The sequence below is a fragment of the Pediculus humanus genome, genomic scaffold, assembly GCF_000006295.1.
Source record: "Pediculus humanus corporis 1103172108302 genomic scaffold, whole genome shotgun sequence".
Classification (NCBI taxonomy): Eukaryota; Metazoa; Arthropoda; class Insecta; order Psocodea; family Pediculidae; genus Pediculus; species Pediculus humanus.
Window position 1 is genome coordinate 859,118 of NW_002987871.1, and position 13,126 is coordinate 872,243.

The window sequence follows — 13,126 nt, forward strand, 5'->3', positions numbered from 1 at the left end:
TTTTTTTTTCATACTACGACGTGTAACATTTTTAACCGCAAAAGAAAAAAAGAATTTTTTTTTTTTTTAAAAAACGTCTGGAAAATGAAAATCGTTCCAGAATTTTTTTTTATTGTATCTTTTTGACCTGATTTTGTAAATGATGTGTTTTTAAATAAATTCCAGATTTTTGATTAAGAAGCTTTTCTGGAGTTTCCAAATAAAATTTGATTATTATTTATAAAATAAAATTATTATCTGGAAACGAAAAAAATCTAAAGTTTTATTTAAAATATAATGTAATATAATAATAATAGTAATAATAATAATAATAATAATAATATTGTTTGATTCAATTTTCCAGACGGGGAAGAAATAAATAAATAAATAAATTTTCCATTTAAAAAGGTTTCAGTTAATTTTTGTATTCTTTTTTTTTTTTCTCCAGAATCTCCTCCGTTAAATTTAAATTTTTTTTTCTTTTTTTTTTTCTTCTCCAGGAGTTCACGTGAATAATATCAGTTAAACTATTTTTTTTTTTTTTTTATCATTTGAGGTAATGTTTACGGTGACATTAAGAAAGAAAAAAAAATTTTTTTCTCCAGAGATAAAAAAAAAAGTGAAAAAAATTTCAATTTCAATCCAGGTATTTTCTTCGCATTCCTAGATTTCGATAAAAAAAAAAAAAGAAAGAGAGAGATAGAAAAAAAAATTTTTTTTTTTCCTTCTCTGTAAATTTTATTAAAACGTTCAAATTGAAAATCGGTTTGATTTTTTCCTTTTTTTCTCCTGGAGAAAAAAAAACGCAAATAATAATATTTGGAGAAAAAAATTCAAATCGACTTTTTGTTACTTTAAAATAAATATAAAAAAAAAAAAAGTGAATATGTCGGTGAAAACGAGAAATGTGGTAAGAAATAGAAAAGGGGAAAAAATGTGGGTGGGGAAATAAATTTAAATAATTTTGATTGGACGGGGAGGGTGTGGTCTAAGAAAAGGGGAACGAGAGTAAAATATGATAATTTTGATGAAACGGACAGTGGGGAAAATGGGATGGGATGGGGCGTGTGTGTGTGTGTGTGTGTGTGATTGTATATAAACTAAATAAGGGGAAATTTTTTTAAGAGGGGAAGTGAATGGCGATTTTAGGTGGTTGTAGGAGTGGTGGTGGTGAGAGGAAAGGAAGAATGGTCGAAGGGGAGGAGGGGGGAAAAAGGTTTTTTTTAAAAAAATTCTTTTTTTTTTTGGCTTTGATTTGATTTTTTTTTTTTTGCTTTCGCCATTTTTTTTCCTTTCTTTCTTTCTTCGTAATTTCTGTTGAATTTGCGTTTTTTTCTTTTATTCGGGGGGTGGGGAGTGGGAGGGTAATGTAATGTATTACTCAGCCCGAAAAGTATTTAGTTTCAAACCGAAAAACTGGAAACTAAAGAACGAAAAGATAAAGAAAAATTTTTTTTTCTGTTGTTTTGTTTTTCGGGGTTGAAGAATTTTTTTCCGCTACGTTTTTTTTCCCCCCCTCTCCCCCTTCACCCACATATATATATATATATATATATATATATTTAAATTTCACGTCATTTTTACCATTCATTATTCATATCGTCGTATCCATAATATTAACATGTCACTTTTTTAAAAAGGATCCATTTTTTTTTTTTCTTTTACACCGGAAATCACAGTTTATCCACCAAAACAACTTTTAAAAAAATTTTTTTTTGTTTTCTTTCACAAATTCTGTTTTTGTCCCTTCCCCTCCTCCTCCTCCCCCTCTTCTAAAATTCTTTTCTAAACGTATTCCATTTTGATGATGGGAAAAAAAAATTTAAAATAGTTTTGCGGTTATTTTTTTTTTAAACCAAAGATTCAATAATGTAAACTAAAAAAAAAAAAATGGCGTCGTTTGGAAAAGAATAATAATAATAATAATAATTCTTACAATCGACGTTAAATAAAAATATACTAGACCCACAATAAATTTTAATTTGTTGGAATAAAGAAAAAAAAAAAAGAGGTGGGAGGAAAGAATTCACGAGTAACCGATAAGAAAGCCAAGAATAATAATACGTGTCTCCAGTTATTTTACACAGAGCAAGCAAACAAAAAAAAAAATTCTAGAGAATAAAAAAAAAAAAAACGTGATAAGAATTTAAAAAAAAAAAAAACTCCGCCATTGCCGCCATTGAATAATATTGAGAATAAGAAAATTTAATTTCCTACGGATACAATTTAATAGGTTCTTCCCTTCTTTTAAATTGTTGTTTTTACATCCGTTATATTTGATATCGTGCGGTTGTTGTTGTTGTTGTGGTTGTTACGGGTGTGGGGAATAAAATTTTCTTTATAAAAATACTACTAGTATTACTAAATAAAATCTTGTAATCATTTATTGTTTTTTTATCTTTAAATAAGAAAACATTCGACAAACATCAAAAAAAAAAAACATGGCGTTTAGATAAAAACATTTTTTTCTTTTTTTCTGTCGTACGTTTTCCCCCCCCCCTTTTTTTTGTTATCACGTAATAACAAATTCACTTATTTTGAATATATTTTTGTCTGAAAAAAAACTGAACTGAACTGAATTTTTTTTTTTACTTTCTGAACAGTAAAACAAAACAACGTGTCGTGAATAAAAATAAATAAAAAAAAAAAAAAACTTTTTTTTTTTATTTTATTTTTATTCGGTTTAATATAAAAATACAAAACATGATCTTTGAACCTTTTTATTCCCTTTAAAACGTTTACCTTAAGAAAAGGTTAAAGAGAAAAAATAAGAAAATTATGCGAAAAACACGATATAAATAGGTCACGTGGTAGTGGTGGTTTGTACGCGTAAACTTTCGGAAACGCTTAATGAAGCGGCGGAAGGTGGTGGTGGTGGTGGTGGTTAAAAGCGAAGAAAAGACGAGAAGAAAAAAAAAAGGGAAATTTAAAATAGCTGAAAAAAAGTAAAGAAATTACAGCAACAGCAACAGCAACATCAAAAAAAACCGGACGATGATTTCAAATCTTAATAACCAACGTGGAAACTCTCTCAAAAACTTATTATTAATGTTTTTCAGGAAAAGTTAGGCAATTAACAAAACTGTTCGGGCACGTCGTTAATAAGTTTAAAATCGATGAAAGAGTATAAAAAGAAAACAACAACAGGATAGATATAATAGAAAGAGAAAAAGAGAGAGAGAGAGAGAGAGAGAGAGGGGAACAGTAAAAACTTTTTGTTTTTTTTTCTAAAAACTTTATTCACTCGTTTTATCATCGCTATTATTATTATTATTATTATTATTATTATTATTATTATTATTATTATTATTATTATTATTTTCTTTTTTTTAAAATTAATTATCAAACGAAATTTCGTGATAATAAAAAATTTTTTATGTGAGATCATCCACCATTTTGTAAAAAGAAAAAAAAAAAAAAATTTTTTTTTTTTTTTTTTTAATTTTTAAATTCCTTTTCTTTCCATCTTTTCATTTTTCAACGAGAAAACTACGTCACACTCCCTTCCCCCCTCGATCGTTTCTCATAACCTCATACCATAGTTTTCCCCTCTCCTCTCCTTTCCTCCTCCGAACCTCACCGCACCGTCGAGAAATATTAAATTAAGATGACTGAGGAAAAATTATTGAAATTTTTTTGTCTAATGAAAAACCTCAATAAGAATATTAAACTTCAGGGGGGGGGGAAGTTGTTGGGAAAATTTGAAGACGGGGGAAAGGGGTAAAAATTTTTTTCGATGAAGATATCAGAAGTGGAAAAGGTGAGGGAGAGGAAATCGAAAAAGAAAAATTTATTCGTATGAGTAGTGAGTAGTAGGTAAAGCGGGGATGGAAATTTTTTTTAAACGTAAATAAGGAGGCGTTATTGTGATTGGTGGGGAATTTGGAGTGGGCGGGGATTAAAAATTGGAAGGAGAAATGCGGAGTGTGAGGTAAAAGGTTGAAAAAAAAATATTGGTGGGGAGAATGTTAAATTAATTAGAACACTTTTAAAAGTCCGAAAAACGGGGAAATTTAATAAAATAATTGGAGGGGAGGGGGAAATTTTATTATTGTTAAGGGAGGGGAAGTAGCAAGTGGGAGGAGAATTGTAACTATTATTATTATTATTATAATTGTTTTGAAATCGTATGATTTTAAATTGCAAAAAAAAAAATTATTTTATTTTCATTTAATTCAATGCCGACAGCAATTCCTGCGGGTTTTTCCGTTTTATTATTATTATTGTTATCGTAGTGAATTACGCGCGACTGTAACGAGCATTAAAAAATCGAAAAATCAACAAACCGTGTTATTAACTATAAATATTAAAATAAACCGATATAAAAATTCTAATGCCACGTTTGTCTTTGTGGTCTTTCAATTTAAATAGTTTTTTTTTTTTTTTAAATTTCGCGTGTCATTTTTTTTATTTTTAAAAGTTTTTATTGGAAAGAAAACGTAAAATTTTAACAGCAGACGACTTTTTTTTTTCCTTCGTTTTTGTCGTCGTCGTCGTCGTCGTCATCGTCGTCGTCTGAAACAAAACATAAAAGTCAAAGACAATTTTTTTTTTTTTTTTGTCAATAAAATTATTCATATTTTTTTTTTCAACCCTCATTTTCAAAATCGAAGCAAATAAACCGGAAGAAGAAAAATAAAAAAAAAAAAATTTTTTTTTTCTTCTTTTTCCGGTTTTTAAACCTTTTGGGATTTATGTCAACACTTCAGTGAAAATTATTTCAGATTAGAAAATTGTTTTACGTAATCATTTTAAGGAAAAATATAGAGAGTGCAAATATACAAAATGTTAATGAGAGAGAGAGAAAGAGAAACGGACAGAGAAAGAAAGAGAGAAGAAGAGAGAAAAGAGAAATGAGAGAGAGAGAGAGAGAAAGACAGAGAGAAGGAGACAAGAAAAAAGAAAAAGAGAGATTGAAAAAAGGAGAAAGGAAGACGAAAAAGAAGAAGGAGAGAGAGAAAAAGAAAAAAGGAAAAGAAAAAGAGAAAGGCAAAGAAAGAGAGAGGGAGACAGAGAAAAAAAGAGAAAGAGAGAGAAAGGAAAAGAGAGCCATTTTAATAAACTTGCTTTTAAAAAATATCCTTCTTTTAATTATTATTATTAATTATTAAAAATTCGATAAAATCAATAAATAAAATATTATTTAAAAATTATTAAAAAAGAAAACTCTAATAATAATAATAATAATAATAATAATAATAATAATCGTTAATAAAAAAAAAAATTGGAAAACTTGTAAAATGACATTTCGTGACTCGAAAAATGAAAAATGAAAAAAAATAAAAAAACCGAACTAATAAAAAGTGACTTTTATTATTATTATTATGAATTGTTTGTTTGTTTGTTTAAATATTTATCGATTTATTGATCATAAAAAAAAAAAAAATTAATGATTGAATTTTTGATTGTTTTAAAATAATAATAATAATAATTATAAATTCAAAAAAAAAAAAAATTAATCGTAAGAAAAGAAAAAGAAAATTTTTTGGCGCGTTTGAAAATTTCAAAATTTTCAACGGATTTCGGTTATTTTTTCATTTTTGTTTGTTTGTTCGTTTGTTGGTTAATTAATTAAAATTTAATTTACGTATATTTATCGTCATTTTGACAAACTTGAAAATATAACGTCAAATAAAAAAATTCGACAATAAGGAGAAAAATTAAATAAAACGATCAGAATAAAAAAAAAAAGTGGCACGAGAATAAAAAAAAAAAAAAAAACGGAAGTTGAGTTGAAAAGGTTAAAAACATTTTAAACATTAAAAACAATTAATTTTTAAAATACTCGAGGGTATGTTTTATTGTTTTTTTTTTTTTTTTCGAAACGAAGTGATGAAAATGAAAATTAACAGAAAATTGGCGGCGGGGGAAAAAGTTTGATAAATGAATTGGTTTTCTGTTGTTGTGAGAATTTAAAATCCCCCCCATTTAGCCCCCCTTTTCATTTTTTGTTCACTTCCCTCCTACCACCACCACCACCATCACCAACGTTGCCATCATTGTCAGAATATTAAAAATCTAGTAGAAAATTAATTTGTTAAATTTTTCTCTTTAATATTTTATTTTGAAAAAAAATTCAAACTTTTTATATAAAATTATGATTTGAATTTGGCGCGAAAATTTGAACGAATTAAAAGTTAAACTATTACCAACCTGAGAGAGCTAAAAAAAAAAATTTTAACTCAATTTTTTTTTGGTATTTTATTCCGTTCGAAATGTTACACGTTTGTTTCCTATTCACATCAATCTTTATCTTTAAATTATTCTCTTGATACAAATCTATTAAATTCTCTCTCTCTCTCTCTCTCTCTCTCTCTCCCGTTCTGTTTTTTCCAGTTTTTCTCTTTCTCTCTCTCTCCCCCGTTATTTCTTTTCCTCCTTTTCTCTCTCTCTCTTTGTCTTACTAAAATTGTAGCTCTTTCTCTTTTTTTGTTTTCTTGAATTTGCCTCTCTGCCTCTCTCTATCTTTGTCAATCTGAACTTGTCTCTCTCTCTCTCTCTCTGCCTTTCTTTCTCTTTCTTTCTTTAACGTATTTCACTTTGTCCCTTTCTTTAAAATATTTTTATTCTCTTTATTTCTCTTTCTTTCTACAGCATATTTCCGGTTCATTCTTTCTCTTTTTCTGTCATTCTAAACTTGTTTCTTTCTATCTCTCTCTCTCTCTCTCTCTTTCTAACATTCTAAATTTGTACCTCTCTGTTTGTCTCTCTCTCTCTCTTTATTCTAAACTCGTTTCTTTCTCTCTCTTTCTCTTTGCATTTTGAACTTGTCTCTTTCTAGCTCTCCCTCTCTTTTTCTCTTTCTTTCTATAACAAATTCCTGCTGTTCTTGTTCTCTCTTTCTCTCTCTCTCTCTGTTAGTTTTTCCACATGTTCTTAAAAATAAAATTTAAGCGACGAAAAACCTAAAGGAAAAAAAAAAATCTCCGTTACTTTTCTTATAACGTAATTTAAATAATTATTTCATTCACTCATTCATTCATTCATTCATTCATTCATTCGTTAAAGAAAAAAGAATAAGAACCAGGAAAAAAGAAAAATTAAAATGGTGGAAGTTTAAAATTTTTTCTTTTCTTATTTTTATTATTATTATTATTATAATAGAAAAAAAGGAAAAAAAACAAAAGAAAAAAAAATAATTTTGATGCTTAATAATTAATAATAATAATTAATTATAATTAATTAACATAATTTTATTATTATTATTATTAAAAACACTTCCAATTAATTATTGCATTATTTAATTTATTATTATTATTATTATTATTATTATTAAATTTTTTTTAATTGTTAATTAAAACTTAAAAACGAAAAAAAAAGTTGATACGGATATCGTGTTCTTTTTTCGTTTTTTTTTTTTTTTTTTTTTTTTATAATTGCGGAGAGACCGAGCGATCGACCAATCAGATTAAAGATAATTTTTTTTGATAATTTTTTATTACCTTGGGGGGATTCGTTCGTTCGTGTGCGTGTAAACGGTTTAGAAAATGTTTAAAATATTGCTTTTTCTCTCTCTCCTTCTCTCTACTTCTCTCTTTCTTGTTATTCTTCTCTCTCTCTCTTTTACTAATACTTTTTCATTCTCTATCTCTCTCTTTTTTTCGCTATTTTCTTTCCTCTTTCTTTTTTCTTTCCCTCTTCCGTTTCCTTTTTCTCTCTCTCTTCATCGTTCTTTTCTATTTTCTCTATATCAAATACTTTTTTTTCTCTCTCTCTCTTTTTCTTTCCTCTTTCTTTTTATCTCTCGTTCCCTTCTTTTTCTCTCTTTCTTTTTCATTGTTCTTCTGCAATTTTTTTTCTCTCTCTCTATCTCGTTGTTCTCTCTCAATTTTTCAATTTCCTTTCTTTTTTCCCCTTTTTTTTCCTTTTCTTTTTCTCTTTCTTTTTCTCTCTCCTCAAATTATCAATCACAACAATTCAAATATCGAATTTAAAAATTTGTCAAAAATTTGTTTTTCAAATACCGGAAACGAATAAATTTTTTGTTTCATTTCCGTTTTCGCGTATCATCAAAAAGACAAACACGAAATTTACACGCGCTCTTGTGGATATAAAAAAAAAAAAAAAAAAAGTTTTTTAACGATTTAAAAGCAGACGAAAAGTCTCGCCGACGTTTCAAATCATTTCCAAAACATTTGTTTGAAAACATTTCGAGAAAAAAAAAAAATTTTCCTGGATAAATATTTGTGTTTTGAAAAAAATAACGCGAGATCACGTGAGTAACAGGTAAATTTTTGCTTTTACGAACGAATTGTAATGCACTACAATCGATTTCCCCGCGTTTTCCATTTGAATAATAATAATAATAATAATAATAATAATAATAATAATAATAATAATGATGATGATGATGATGATGATTTTCCCGAGTGAAAATTAAAATTACAACCATTCGTTGAAAAAGTTTTTTAAAAATTTTATTTTTCAAAAGGTTTTCACGTGGGAAAAGAATTTTTTTTTATAGGAAGGAAAATGGGGAGGGAGAGGGGGAGGGGAAAATAAAAGGATAACCGGAAGTGTGACATCACCTGATGAATATCATTCGAAGTGTTTAACGATTTACATGAAAACGTTTTGTAGTGTGAACAGGTTGTACAAGATTTCCGAAAGGAAAATGTCGATTATTATTGTATTTGTACAACAACAACAACAGCAAAGCCTTTTATCGCGTAACGTTTTATTTTAATTAATTTATTTATAAACGTCAGAGGGGGGGAAATAGTTGACGCTGTAGAGCTCTGTAGTTAAATTAATTTGCTATAAAAAAAAAAAAATTCAAGCGACCACTTACGTAAATTAAAAAAAAAAATCTGGTTTTCCATGCCAGCCAACGTTTAAAAAAAAAAAGACAATGTTTGCATTTTTAATTTAAAAAAAAAATTTTTTTTTGTAAAATGTTGGCACTAACAGTTACAAAAAAAAATTTTTTTTTTTTCTTATTTGTTCGGTCGTGATTCGGGAGGGATGAAAAAAAAAAAAAACGATGACGTCATACGTATATAGACATACGGGTAGGTATTTTACTAAAAGGTTTTTAACGCGATTTTTTTAAAAGAAAAAAACAAAATGGCGGGAATTTTCCGGAAAATGTTGTTTTCCTGGTTATTTTTTTTTTTTTATTTTTATTATGAACTCGGGAAAAAATAAAAATAAAAATTGAAAATTTGTAAAATGATTTTGTTGTAAGAGTCTCTCAATTGGAGTCATCGTTTTCATTTCCTTTTTATCTGTCTCTATTACTTTCTATCTCTCTCTCTCTCTTGTTCTCTATTTGTTTGTCTCTTCTTTTATCTCTGTTTGTTTGCTTTTTTTTTCTCTATCCTTCTCTCTGCTTTTTTGTCTCTCTCACTCTTTTTCTCTACTATTTGTTTGCCTTTTTTTATTTTTTATTTGTTTGCTTCTTCTTTCTCTCTCTTTCTTCCTAATTGCTTGCCTCTTCTTTCCTTTAAGTTTGTTTGTCTCTGTCTCTCTCTTTCTCTCTCTCTCTCTTTCTCTCTCTAATCTTTCTTTATCTTTCTCTCTTTCTTTTCCTAATTTTTTTTTCTCTCTGTTTCTTCTTATTTTTGTTTTTCTCTCTCCCAATTTGTCTTCTGATGCTTTTGACTTTCTCCCTATTTCCCAATATGTCTTTTCCTGATTTTTCTCTCTTTCTCTTTCTCACTCTCTATACATATATATATATTTCTCTGTGTCTGTCTATTTCTCTTTCTCATTCCTCACAATTTATTTTCATTTTCAAAAATCACAATTTTTTTTTTTTCTTGTTTTTCCCCTCTCGATCTCTTGCTTTTTTTTTTTTGTTAAACATCATTTTCCGTTTCCGTTTACGCGTCGATGATGATGATAATAATAATTTTTTTTTTACCGAGAAAAATTAATAATTCTATCGAGTGGAACAATAAAGATTATATTGAGCAAAAATTTTTCCCGTTGGACGATTTTGAAAATTTTTTTATACATTGGCTTAAATCCAGGTGAGTGAAAAATCTGGCAGTGAAATTAAATTTTTCTTTTTTTTTTTATTTTGTTTCAGGTGCGTATTTTCACCTGCCACGTTTTTTTCTTTTTCCTTTTTCTTTCTGCCCCCTCTTCCCTTCCTTCCTTGCTACTTTTCTTCACCTTTCTACAGTTTTTTCTCTCTCGTCTTTGTTTAAAAAAAAAAAAATTGTCGGTAATGAATTTCCTTTAAAATTTAATAAAAAAAAATCGTGTCACTAGACTAAAACTCACCAATAAAAAATATAAAATAACTTTTTTGTTTTTCAAACGTTTCACGTCTAATTTAAAAAAAAAAAAAAAAAAAAAAAAAAAACGATTTCGGATACAATCAAATCACAACCGTCACCACCAACCACACCGACAACACACAAACTGCTGCCACGAAAAAAAATTAAGATAAAAAAGTAAAAAAAATTAAAAAATCTTTTAATTTATGTATTAACTTTAGCGGAAAAATCGTGCCAAATGACTTTTATATTCGTTAATTAGCTTTTAAAGAATCATTTAAAATCTTCACACTCATTCATAAGTACATAATTAATAATAATAATAATAATAATAATGATAACAATGATGATGATAATGATGATGATAATAATTAATAATGAAAACGATGACTTACAAAAAAAAAAATTCTTTTTTTTTTAGTTTTTTTTTTGAATTTCGCAACCTCCAGCTCTCAACCGGATATTATTATTATTATTATCATTATTATCATTATTAAAAAACATAAATTTTATTAATTGTTATTAAAAAAAAAAAAAAAAAAATTTTATCGTGGAAGGTTGGTGAGAGATAGAAGCGGATGTGCGACGGTTAATGTCTACGACGGTTTTCGTGATATCACGCGAAACTCGTCGTTAAAAAAAAAATAAAAATGGCTGCCGTACAGGTTTTAAAAATATTTTCAATAAAAATAGTATACGAAAAAGTCAAACTATAAAACAAACAATTCTAAACCGTTTGTTTAAATAAAAAAACAAACAAAACAAACGATGACGAAATATATAAAAAAAAAAAATTAAAAATGGCGGCACTTTGGAAAAGTTTACGACGACGAATAATCAAAACACGCACAATACGCACGCACACGCATACTTAACAACGTTTGCACTCGATTCAATTAATTTCGATGGTTTTTATATATCGATACATAAATTAAATTAATTATCGACGTGAAATTCAATTTTAATTGAAAAAACCTTTTTTGTAAAATTATTATTATTATTATTATTATTATTATTATTATTATTATTATTATTATTATTATTATTTCGTGGTCGTCGTATCGTGATTTTAAATTTTAAACTTTCTTTTTCATTTTATAATTTAATTTTTAAGGTTTATTAAAAGGTTTAAGAAAGTTAATGTGCTTTCGTAAATGATAATAATAATAATAATATTTCTCTTCTTTTTTTTCGGGAGGGAGGGGAGGGAAGAGGGGAGAAAATTTCACTCAGTTTTCACTAGTTTTCTTTCTTTCTTTCTTTGTTTAAACATTTTTGTTTGTTTTTAATAATAATATTTGTTTTTAGTTAAAACCTTTAAGGGATTTATTTACGATCGTATTAAAAAGGTTTTGTTGGTAACATTGATCGTTTGCTTAATAAAACAATAAATAAATAAATAAAAGAAATCATAGAGTAAATAAATAAAAGGTAAAATAATATAAAAAAAATGTTTGAAAATAATTAAGAGATGATAAAAAAAGGACGACGAACAATTCAATTCATTTTTTTTTTTTTTTTTTTTTTTTTTTTTTTTTAAACGAAATCAATTTTGTCGAGATTTTTTTTTTTTTTAACGTGGAAGGAACTAAAACGTTTTTAACAAAAAAAACTCGTTAATGACACGTTCGTTTAAAAAAAAAAATCACTAAAAAAAAATTTTTTTTTCGAGTGGAAAAAACGAATAAAAAAAAAAAGAAAAAAAAGAAATTTAAGTTGACGTGTCATTAACTAAAAACAATATTTATATAATAATAATAATAATAATTTTTCCCGTTTTAAAAACGGAGATTAAAATTGAAAAGGGAATGATGATGATGATGATGATGACAATAATAATAAATTTTTTTTTCGGACGGAAACAATGCAAAAGTATAAAGTGCAAAGGGGAAAAAAAAATTGTGAAGAGAGGGAGGGGGGACGGGAAAGAGGAAAAGAAGGAAGGAAGTGGAAAAGGAAATAGGAGACAAAAAAAATAAAAATTCATTCCACGTCATTCACCTTCGTTTGTTCAAGCTTTATTATTATTATTATTTTTTTTTTTATTAGCCGAAAAAAAAAAATGGAAAAAAAATGAAAAAAAATTTTTTTTTTTACGTCGAATCGTAATAATAATAATAATAATAATAATAATAATAATAATAAAAGAGGGCGCTGGTGTTCCATGGTTGACAAGCCTTTTTGTCATATCGTTTTCTTTAATTAATTTTAATAGTTTTTTTTTTAGGGTTTATTTATAAGTTATATATCAAAAGTTTTGTAATTTAATCTAGTTTACAGTGATATAATTAGTTTTTTAAATTATTTAGTAATAACTGTATTATCTCAAGTTTAAATTTACAAATTGTTCAACGATTCCATGTGACAAAAGGAAGCGTGGGCAATAAAAAACCTTAGAAGGCACCTTAGTACATATAAGTTAAATGGATAAGTACCTCATTTTAAGACTTAAATTTCAATTGTAAAACGTTAGGCTAACAAAGAAATTGAACACATAACCAAAAAAATTTTTATTTTTATTTTTTTTTTTTATATTTCTTTGGTTAATTATAAGTGATTTGACTATTTATATCTTTATCTTATTTAACAAAATAAGAATTAAAATATTTTTACAATAATATAGGTTGATACATGATTTTTTCAGGGTGTAATTTCTATACCCCTATTGTTAAGTGTTAACTTGTGATTGTATGTTATTTTAGCCTTGTCTTAAGCTAACTTAATTCATTGTAGTAAAGTTTATTAACAATAACATAGTGTAACTAATACCTTTCTTAAATCTGAATCAAATTAGGAAAGAATAGTAGTAGCCTTTATATTAAGTGATATTAGTGTGAAAGGGTACAACAGATTTCTCTTTAACCACACTTCATTTAATAAATTTTGCATCTTTTGAATTACTTATAAGAGTTAAATATCAT